At 36.7% G+C, this 12,177-nt stretch overlaps 1 pseudogene; it reads right to left on the reverse strand.

The window, feature by feature from the left end:
• The window catches only part of LOC105306928, a 10,293-nt pseudogene extending 1,324 nt beyond the window's left edge, over nucleotides 1-8,969 (reverse strand).
• Between the last annotated feature and the right edge of the window lie 3,208 nt (nucleotides 8,970-12,177).

Consider the following 12,177-nt stretch of genomic DNA (forward strand, 5'->3'; position numbering starts at 1 on the left):
ATGCTGAAGGTAACAAAATATTGATAAAAAAAATCAAAGAATATCTAAAGAAATGGAGAAATGTACCATGTTCATGGATTGGCAGACTTAATATTGTTATGATGTCAATTTTCCCCAAATTTATATAGACTCCAGTACAATTCTAATAAATATAAATCTTAAGAAGTTATTTTTTTTTGCATACTGAGAAGTTATTCTAAAATTTACATGGAATGTCAAAGAATAGCCAAAACAATTTTGCGAAAGAAAATAAAGTTTCAGGGCTCATACTAGTTTATTTCAAGACTTCTGTAAAACTACAGTAATCAATGAAGTTGTTAAAAAGATAGACACATAGTGCAATAGTACAAATAAAGATCCCATAAATAGACCCAAACAAATAATTGCTGATTTTTGGCAATGATGCAAAGGCATTTTAATAGTGAAATGATCTTTTTAACAAATGGTGCTAGAACTGAACATAGATGCTTCTTCTGCTTAAAAAAAAAATTCAACCTTCACACATACCACACACATTACACAAAAATTAATTTTAAATGAACCATAGAAACATTATATTAAGTGAAAATCCCAGAGACAAAAGCCAACTATTGTATAATTTGATTTATATGAAATGTCCAGAATAGGCAAATCCATAGAGACAGAAATTAGACTAGTGGTTGCCAGAGACTAGAGGGTAGGGAATGTGGTGTGATGGCTAAAAGGTACTGGGTTTCTTTTGGGAGACACAAAATTGTTCCAGACTTTAACAGTAGTGATGATCACATAATTTTGTGAATGTAATGAAACTACTGAATCATACACTTTAAAAGGTATATTTTATGGTATGAGAATTGGATCTCAATTTAAAATTTTCTAGTACTTAAAAGTGATTCTCAAGGCAGTATTTCTAAATAGAGAAAATTAGGAAGATATGTAAAGGTAGGAAAACTTTATAAATTTTGTCAGACTAACACACCAGAATATTTTTCAGATATTAAAATTATATATAAAAAGAGCTTTTGTACAACACTAAATGTACAATCCATGAAAGAAATAATTGATAAGCTGGACTTCATTAAAATTAAAAACTTCTGCACTGTGAAGAGATGGAGAAGATAAGCTACAGTCTAGGAGAAAATATTTTCAAAAGACATACTTGATAAAGAACTGTTATCCAAAATACACAAAGAATGGAACAAACAACCCAAGTGAAAAATAGATTAAAGTTCTTAACAAAACGGTTCAACATAAAAGATTTACGGATGGCAAATAAGCATAGGAAAAGATGCTCCACATCATATGTCATTGGGGAAATGTAAATTAAAACAATGAGATGTCATTATACACCTATTAGAATGGCCGAAATTCAGAACACTGACACCATCAAATTCAAGTGAAGATATGGAGCAATATCTTCTCATTTATTTCCTATTTCCTATAAATAGTATAGCCACTTTGAAAGATAGTTTGCAGTTTCTATCGAAACTAAATATACTCTTAACATACAATCTGGCAATTATACTCCTTTGTATATTTACCCCCGCTAAAAAATGAAAACTTATGTTCACACAAAAATCTGCACACAGATGTTTATAACAGTTTTATTTTTAATTGTCAAAACTTGGAAGCAACCAATATGACCTTCAATAGGGAAATGGATAAACTACAGTACATTCAGACAATGGAATATTATTCAATGCTAAAAAGAAATGAGCTATCAAACCATGAAAACACATGGAGGAAACTTGAATGCACATTACTAAGTGAAAGAAGTTAGTCTGAAAGGCTACGTATGTGTATGATTCCAATTGTATGACATTGTGGAAAAGGCCAAGTATCAGAGATAATAAAAAGGTCAATGGTCCCAGGGGCTTGTGGAGAGGGAGAAATGAATAGGCAATGCACAGAGGATTTTTAGGGCAGTGCAACTATTCTGTTTGTTACTACAATGGTGGATACATATCATTACACATTTTTCAAAACCCATAGTATATACATCAAGAGTGAACTCTTACATAAACTATGGACTTTGGGTGATAATGTTGTGTCAATGTATTTTTCTCATCAGAGCCCTCCTGTATTGATTCCATCAAAAGTTATTTAGGTCTAATATAGGTATTCATTGGATATTATGAGGAGGGTGACAGTGTAAAAAAGAGTTAATATAGCAAGCCTGAGATGGCTTTATTTAGAAAGGCCTACTTAGAAGATTGTCCCTTGGCTGGCATCTGGAAACAGATTTTTAAGGGTTCCCACCATTTCCCTAATTAATAAGCGTGGTTTACTGTTTGTGCAAACAATGGTCTATCTTCAACATCTGCTTTCCTTTTGGGAGTCTGGAATTTTGGTACATGTTAGGCAGAGAGTGCCCATTTAAAAATCTTGGGCACTGTCTTAATCAGTTTGGGCTGCTATAACAAATTACCATAGACTGGGTGGCTTAAACAGCAAACATTTGTTTCTCACAGTTCTGGAGGCCAGGAAGTCCAAGATCAGGGTGCCAGCAAATCCATTGTCTGGGGTGCTCCTGCCTTCTGATTTGCAGATAGCCATCTTCCCATTTTATTCTATTGTGGTAGAGAGCAGAGAGAGGAAGCAAGTTCTTTAGTGTCTCTTCTTATACGAGCACTTATCCCATCATGAAGGCTCCACCCTCAAGATCTAATTACCTCTCAAAGGCCTTGTATCTCCAAATACCATCATTTGGGGATTAGAATTTTGGAGAGAACCCAAACATTCAGTCTATTGCAGGCACTGAATCTCTAATGAGCTACCCTGGCTGGCAACACTCTGCATGGATGAATTAAACCTCCCCTTGTGCAACTCCACTTGGAGAGAACTCTTAGAAGCTTGCACCTGGGTTCTTCCAGATTTCCCCGCCTTAAGACTTTTCCCTTTGTTGATTTTCCTCTGTATTCTTCACTGTAATAAAAAGTAACTGCGAGTATAATAACTTCTGGGTCTTGTAGGTCCTTCTAGTGAATTGCATCTGAGAACAGTGCTGGAGACTCAGAAATTCCATTCTTAATTATATCCAAAAGAATTGAAAACAGTACCTCAGATATTTTACAGCATTGCAGCGTTATTCACAACAGGCAAAAGGTGGAAACAACCCAAGTATTCATCAACAGAGGAATGGACAAACAAAATGTATGATATTGATAATGGAATATTTTTCAGACTTAAAAACGAATGATATATGCTACAACATATATGAACTTGAAAACATTATGGTAAGCAAGGCACAAAAGGTCACATATTGTATGATTTCACTTACATGAAATATCTAGAATGGGTATCTAGTAAGATAGAGGTTACCAGGAGCTTGGGGAGAGAAAGAAAGGGAAGTTTCTATTTGGGATGATGAAAAAGTATTGGAAATAGTGGTGATGATGGTTGAACAACATTGTGAATATAGTTAATGCTGCTAAATTGTACGCTTTTAAATGTCAATTCTTGTGTTATATATAATTTAATACAGTTAAAAAAGATAAAATACAAAACCGTGTAGAGTCAGATTCTCAACTGTGTACAGTAGAGTCTCTGACTTCTTAAGAAGCACTAGCCTAAAAGGCTGAATTCTCCCAAATACTGCTAGTAGAAGGTTAAATCGGTAAAACCTGTAGGGCTAAAAACAACAACAACAACAACAACAAAACATAAAACAAAATAAAAAATGCAGCCTGGATGTTGCCTTTGGTTTTTATTTCCTCTTCCAGGTGGGTGGAGAAAGGGCCCAAACATTCCCAAAGATGAGCTCTGGGTGGTCCAAAAATGCTAAAAGTTTGCATTACTCTCTCCAGTAAAAAATTAAATCAGGTTCCAGGGCCGGAACAAAGCTTCAGATAGACCAGGAGAAAAAACGAGAAAAAAAAACCACTTCAGATACTGCTTCACCTGCCCGCCCTCCCCCGCCATTGTTAGGCATTATTTGGCAGCTCCAAAGTTAACCTTGTAAATACGAAATTTGTCTCTGGAGATTTAAGTAAATTTACAATGGGGAGAAAAGGAGAATTTTAAAAATTGCTTTGTGTTTTGTGTTTTACGGCTATTGCATCCGGATATATGATAAAACTAATATAAAATATTTTATTTTTGTAATTTCATAAATAATTTTATTAGTAAGCTAAAAAAGAAAAAAGAAAAAAGAAAGAACCTCACCCGCACCCCCCCCTCCCCCCCACCAAATGAATGTTACACAACTTCCTTGCTTTTTGCTACTGGTGAGTCAATTGAAATGTAAAGTCCCTGAGTATTAAAAGTAAGTTTTTATAAGTGATGATTTTTGCTATAGTTTTTGCCTGTTGGAGCCCCTGAAAGCAAGGAGACAGCATGAAAAAAGAGATAACCTCTAAGTGGAGATACACTTTTGGAGTTTTAAAAAGCAGTTTTTAATTACTAATGAACTCTTGAAAAATGAGACATCTGATGGAGGCAAATTTTCTGGCTTCTGCATATTTTTGAATGAATCAATTTGGACCCTAATTATGACAGGGGTAAAAGAGTTTAGGAAAGCCTCGTTAGTCACTTGTATTTATAACGCTGATGCTGTACAAGGTTTTTGTTTTGCCATAGCTGAAACAAAAGCCTGAGTTTTTCCGGAATCCTAATTTACAGATCATTATGGCCTGCACCTGACTGACTGTAAACTGAAAACTGATACTATCTGCTGTGGGTTATTTCAGCCTGTGCTAGAAGAAAAGGAGACATAACTCAGACTGTGGTTTATCAATGCGGATTCAGGACACTCCCAGTCACACACAAATGTCTGTAGGAAAGGGGTTGTTCTCTAATGGGATCATGTGAAATCAGGCTGCTGATCAGTTTTATATTTCTGACACAAAAACTAATTGTGATTTCTGCCCCAAACTGTAAATTCCAAGAAGGACACATGACAGGGACTGTGAACTCTGTGTTTGTTCCTCGCTGAATGGATTCTTGACTTCCTCCTAAGAGTGTCTCAATGTTGTTAATGATTATATGATTTTTAACTTTCTGGATTAGTTGCAGTTTGAAACATTAGACTGATCAATGGACCCAACTTTCCTAGACTTCCTTCTGGTACCTACACTTAAGTAAAGCAAGTTGATCATTAAGTGCAGCTACCCGCCAAAAGGAATTAATCTTTTCTAGGTGCTCACTGGATACATCATCAGGATGGAAGGGGTTAGTGGTTATGAAAACCCATTTTGAAATTTTTTTAAATTCAAGATTTTCTCCTGATGAAGTCCCGAACATGACATGTTTTTCCAGTTAAGTTGTATAAAAATGTTTTTCTGTGAAAATATTTTCATTCCTCTTGCATACAACCCTTCTTGAAGAAATGTCCAGATGAGAGTAGTAGATGATTTTTAAAAAGTAAAGTTATGATTGCTGAAAAAGACAATCATGATTTTGTTAGCAGTGGGAGAAAAAACAAAATGCCAGTATCTGGAAGGCATCAGGGCTGGGCATTAAAGATCTTTGTTTTGCAAAACTGTTCCTGGAAGCTTCCCCTTCTCTGGAAAAGAAAACTTGCCACACTGCCTTTCCAAGCTGCTGAGAATGTTCTGATTCAGACTGACTGCTGAGGCTTGATCACGCCCCACAGTGCTGGCTGTGGGACAGCATGGGTGGCCCCAGCTCTTGCACTTTTCACGCAAAACACACTCATGAGGTGGGTGAACTGCTGTCACAGCCAAACAAAACTGAAACTGAATGTCTTCTTGCAGTTCCTCTAAAACCAAGGGCTCCACCAAAATTTTCAAACTGAACCAGAAACCCTAGGGCAGGAGCCTCTGTGGTGGGGCTCTGTTAACCTGGGACCTACTGTGTGTCCTGTTTGGGGTATGCTAACATTTGATGTGTGCCCTTGAGGGCTATACTTTTTTTGTATGTTCTCTGACCGTTATGATGCTGCCTCAACTGGAAGGTGTTCAGGTTAGCTTCAATATATTGGCCAGAGTTATTCTGTGACTAAATTGATGCCTCGGGTCACATAAAAAAGATTCATACAGAAATTTGAGGAGGAAGCCACTTGACTTTCTAAGATAGAGTTTAATAATTGATGGGATGTGTTTTAAATCTCAAGGGGCATAACAGATCATTAAGGCAAATTCGTCTTATCCTGCTGCTTGGAATCTTACAGTTTGTCTTAGGGCCAAAAGGATGGACTATGCTAAAAAGAACTAACATTGCAGGACTGAAACATCATCCTTAGAAAGGCCTGCTGACAAAGATGGCCCTTGGTTAGCATCTGAGAACTTGGATTTTGCACCAGTTCTCACCAGCTTTAACTGATAAGGGTGGCTCACTGTGCTAAACTGTACAAACAATGTGGTTTATATTGAACACCCGCTTTACTTCTGGGAGTCTGGAATTTTGGTGCGTGGCAGGCAGAGTGTACCTATGTGACCAGCACCTAACCTTTGTACACTGAATTTCTAATGAGCTACTCTGGTTGGCAACACTCTGCATGCGTTGTCACACATTAGTACAGCTCCACTTGGAGAGAACTCTTGGACGCTTGCACCTGGATTCCTCTGGACTTCCTTCCATGCGCCTTTTCCCTTTGCTGATTTTTCTCTGTAGCCTTTCACTGTAATGAACAGCAATTGTGAAGTATAATAACTTCCAGGTCCTGAGAGTCCTTCAAGTCAATCAGTGAGCCCAGGCATTATCTTGGGAACCCTGAAGTATGTCAGGTATCACAGGCCAGTGCTCAGTAATATCTGACTGATGAAATGAATTGAATTTGAATTTTATACAACTACCTACCACTCACATAAACCTTCATTTATATTTATTAACATCTATTAAGGACAAGGTAATGTGCTAAGGGTGAGAGATGAAGAAATATTAAGATGAAGATACCACAGCTGCCTTTATTAACAGAATAGAGGTGAGTAAGTACAAGGTGCTACCAAGTCAATGCAGAAAACAATTGTTTTTTTACTGATGAGACATTAAGAAAACACTTGCTCATCAAGAGATGAACAGAATTTCATCAGTCCAGAGACAAGAGAAGCATTCAAGGCTATGAAATTGAAGGAAACATATGAACTTAAATGACCACAGAAAGAATATGTGCTCATTTGAAAAATGCAAACAATACAAAAGTGTTTTAAGTCATAATTTTCCAATTCCACACTCAGAGTGGGATTCTAACGTCTTTCATTATACACATATATAATGTCTGTTTTTGGTTATGTGCTGTTTTTTTGCTTTATAAAAATGGGATCATATTCATATATTCTCTGCAACTTGATTTTTGTCACTACACCTAAATCAATGAAATTTTAAGCCATATTTTGGTATGGTTTGATGCCCATGAAGTAATTATGCTTTTTGACAGAATGATGAAAAGAAATTGATTTTATTGTTCTTTTTATTTGTGCACGTAGGTACATGTATGCTCACATGAAAAGAAATCACCCATGTGTTTTAACCCAGGACATGGAACAGAAGGTGTCAGACCCACCCAAGGAACATATTCTTTTGCCTCTTTTTATTCTAAGGATTTTATAAATTTCTCTCTTAGATTTATGTTAGGTTTTATGAGCATCCCGGTCAGATTGAAGGAAGGCTGAAAAAAAGAAAAGAGTTATGACTTTTATAAGAATAAATAGGTAAAAATTAACACCAACCAGGCAGAGTCAGTAGACTCAACCAGCACTGCATAATGAGATGATGTTATTTGAACTGTGACGAAATTAATAGATTTCTTCTCCCATTTTCCTAACTGATGTTTACCTCCATGTGATGGTAAAATGATTGCCCAATCTCTTTAAGATAATACTTTCCTTTAGAAGGGAAAAAAGTATGTGAACAGATTACTGGAAACTATTTATATTGTATTTTCTTTTCTGCCAAAATGAAACTATTGTATTCTGGTAACACCTGTAGGCTACTAGAATATCAGAAAAGCAAAAGTTTACGCATAAAGACAAAGCATTCTGATAAAAAGTGTTAAGTCAATGTAAACATTCTTTCCCAAAGTAAAAATTCTCTAAATTTTGCTCTTTACTGAATGTATTTGGTTGAACCACAAAAAACTGCCAATATTCAGTTATTTTTTTGTCCAGAAACCATAGCAATTACATATGGCTCCAAATAATATACCTACAAAAAATAAAGCTATTAGAATTAAGGCCATTTAATAGACAATTTTATTTTATACCAGCTAAGAAAGTATGCTTAAAGTAGAACTTTGTAGAGAGAACAAAGAAACCTGAAGCCTAACTATGATGTGCACTTTTAAATGCAAAAGTTTATGTACATGTACACTTTAAATTCAAAGCAGTGAGTGTTGCACATCAGACTTCACATGAAATTATCCAGAATGTTAGTTAGTCCATGAGAAGAAATATCTAGATGTACTTGCATCAAGCATGTTTTCACTAGTGTACCAAACTTAGACAAGAATTTCTCTCTTACGATAGGAGTTGGTTGAAAGCACACACATATCTACTGAAAATCTATCCGTGGTGTTGCTGGTGCTGGAGCTTCTCATTTTGCTCTGGCCCCAACACTACATTGATGACTTTGGGTGTTAGCCTTTTAGGTAAGATTTCTCCCTGAGAGAGACCTGCCTGGTGATTCCTAGAGTTTTTTGCGGTTTTAAGATTCTCCTGAGTCAACTACAGACTTGCCTTTCAGACAAGTATGCTATTGTTTATTCCTCTGTTTAGGAATGTGCACTTAGAACAACATCTAAAAGGAAAGGAAATTAACTGTTTGACCTGTGCCAGGTGTAGGCTATTTGTTCAGAGCAAGACTTTACTTGGATGGTTGACAGGCTATGATATGCAGGCTCATCCTCTGGTCAGATGATATAATTTCTATCATTTCATACAATTGAAGGGATGAGAAAAATAATTAAAAAGTCTGTTGTATCACACGCTTGTCCAGGGTGGCTATCCTGGAGAGCTCTCTGGGTAGCCCTGGGTCTCACCTAGACTTTGGCCCCATTCATGGATATCAATGACAACTGCTCCTACCACATCCATCTTCGAGGCTGTTGTGTCCAGAATGGATCTTCCACCTGTGGGTCAGGTGTGGGTGACTGATTTCCTGGGTTTGTTGTTCAAAGTTAAAAAAGAAGGTTTTCCCTCCTACCACACCTCGCACACTTTCAGGACACAGCTTGGATCAAAAGAATCCCTTAGAAGTTCTTGCTGTCCCTGAATATTTCCCCCCAAATTTTCATTTTGTCACTGTGCCTTAACTTTTGATTAGAGATTTTTTTTTTGTTTAACCAGTACAGTGAATATGAAGCCAGCAGCCTCTCCCACTTTGATGTGGTCAGTAGGCTTTCCACTGTGGCTTGGACTGACCTGTGGGCACCTAAAGAGTGTAGGATCAAAAGGTGGAAGAAGGCAGGGTTGGCTGCACTGAAAGAAGAGGAAAAAAGGGAGATTTGAGACCCTGACCAAGTTAAACTTGCTTTATTCAGATATTTTGACCATGGTTCACCCTGCAGAGTTTGTAGCCCTAGAAAAATAACCAGCAACCATAACATCTGAAACACATAAAGAATCAAACAAAACTATTTAGGACCAGTTAGTGCTAGAGTGGAATCTGATAAGAAATATTTAGTCTCAATTTCTCATGTTCATATCTGCCATTTGTACTAGGTGTCAGCAGAGCACTGTGCTCTAATATGGTGTCTGAACCAGCCAAGCTCTGCTCACTGTTGTCAGTCTGGGATAATTTTTTTTTTTTAATAAGAATTTTGTGATTTCTTCTTCTCATGGCACTTTATCCTGCAAATGACAATCTTTTCAATACAATTTCTTCTTTTGTTTTCTTTCTTGCTTTCTCCTATGAATAAGAATATCATATAGAAAATGGTTGGAAGAATTTTTGATAAATTTTCCTTGCCCAGATCCATTGCACTGTTGTCAGCGTAGACCTCAGCCTAAATCATTGTTGGTGTAGGTGGATGCCATGACTGGACCTTCAAAGCTCTTCTCAGGAAAAAATTTTTCTTAAACAGTATCACTCCCTCCTCCCAATTTTAACATGAATTTAAAAGGCACATTTTAGAGGGAAAATTTCCTTACTAGCCTGAGTATACAACAGATGAGAAAGAAAATTAAATATACTTATTTGATACTGTATTTACTTTATTTGCCTATAAAATATTTATTCACTCAAAAAATATAGATTAAGGGTCTGCTTTGAGCAACTGGGATCAAAAGAAATCACAATAAACCTAGCATGAATTGGTAATCAAAGCTAATAACAACTTAATGCACTGTCTTTCCCTCAATTACCTTTCTTTTTTTGAGAATTTTTATTAAAATTTATTTGGGTCAAGCAGAGGATGTGCCTGAAAGCAAGGTCCTACCAGACTGAGATAAATGTTTCCCCAAATATCTTTTTTTAGAATAACTTTATTGAGGTATAATTTATATACCATAAAATCCCACTTGAAAGTGTATAATTAAATCATCACTACAATAGCTTTAGGACATTTTCATCACTCCCAAAAGATTCTTTGTACCCAAGGAAGATACACTTACATAAAATTATTTAATACTTAATTTGTTTAGTGGAAAAAATGCCCCCCCCTTTTGAATGAGTCCTCAAATTACGTATCAAAATTCGTTCATAGCCCTTCATCACAAACCATCTGCTCTAAGCAACAGATTTCTCTTATCTTCATAGTATCATAGGGTAATTTATCCTTCTGGGTCCTTGCTCCTACAAGTCTCTTGTCTGGAGCCCTCTTTGATCTGGTTCATTTATCTAAACTTCTCCATCCTTTAGGCTGGAGCTCAGATTGCACCATCTCCCTTTTGGCCTTTCTAGCCAGAGCTGATACCCAAACCTCCCCACCTCATACCCTCTGGTTTATAGAATCTGTTATGTAGAACCTGAATGTATTTCATTTCTCTGCAGTTTAGTTTTAAATGCTTTGAAGTTGGGCTGATCAGATAAACTCTTTCTCTAGCATCCCTGACCTCTGATGCTCAACTCAATAAACCTGAGTTGATTGACCAATTGATTACAACGCAGCAGAAGGAAAATGGTGACTAAAGGGAAAGTGATTGACATTGCTAAATTGCAGTCGAGGTGAGTGCAAAATTAGAGAAACAAATCAATCTTGTGTTCCTAGTGACCTTTTAAAGTGGAAAAGAGAGAGAAGGAAAATGAAATGTATTGAAGGACTATTTGCTAAGCTATTGTTTTTCATATAGTATTTTGCATAATTCTAACAAAGTTTCAGGTGAAATAACTGGGACTCAGAGAAGCTACGAAACATAGCTAAAACCACACAGCTTTAAATGAAGTCAGAATTAAAACTCAGGTCTATTTGACTAGAGAGCCCTGGCATTTTCTATATATACTTCTGCCATGCCTAATGTGCCCTTTCTTCTCAGTGACATTGTCTAGTTCAGTGTTTCCCCAAGTCACCAGGCGACCTCTAGGCCCCCAGGAAGAGAGGAGCTACCCAGCAACACCCCATAGAGCCTGGGATTTAGACCCCATAAGGTCGCCTTTCCTATTGCAGTGGAAAGACATTGGGACTAAGAATAATTAATCGTTAGAAATAAAGTAACATCATACCATAAGTGATGTTCAAATGCCATAGGAATTCAAAGGTGGGGAGTTATCTCCCACTGGGAGAAAAAGAAAAGCTTCATGGAAAATGTGATGTTTGAGATAAATCTTGAAGATTGGAAAGACAATTCACGTTGTGGAAACAGTATGTAAAAAGGTGAATGTGCAGAAAAAAATTAATGAAACAGAGTTGAGATCTCTCTCTTTAGAATGGCTGATTTGTAAGTTTAGTTCTTGGCTGGTATCTGGGAAATTAACTGGTAAGCAGTTCCTTGCACTAACATGAAACTTTCCCTAAATGATAGGAATGGCTCACTGCCTCAAAGCAGATTTTTGCTGAATACCTGCGTTCTTTCTCTGAATCTGGGATTTTGGCATGTGGTAGGCAGAGAATGCCTATGTGCCCAGCTCTCAATTAAAATTTTGGACATGGAGTCTCTAATGAGCTTCACTGGTAAGTTATTTGTGACTTCATAAATGTCATACTCATTGTTGGAGGAATTAAGTTGATCCAGTGTACTACACTGGGCGAGTACTCTTAGAAGCTTGTGCCTGGTTTCCCTTAGACTTTGCCCACTGGCCTTTTTCCATTGCTGATTTTGTTTTCTATCCTTTCATTGTAATAAATCTTAGCCATACATACAGTTA

The sequence above is a fragment of the Pteropus vampyrus genome, unplaced genomic scaffold (assembly GCF_000151845.1).
Source record: "Pteropus vampyrus isolate Shadow unplaced genomic scaffold, Pvam_2.0 Scaffold465, whole genome shotgun sequence".
In the NCBI taxonomy this organism is placed as follows: Eukaryota; Metazoa; Chordata; class Mammalia; order Chiroptera; family Pteropodidae; genus Pteropus; species Pteropus vampyrus.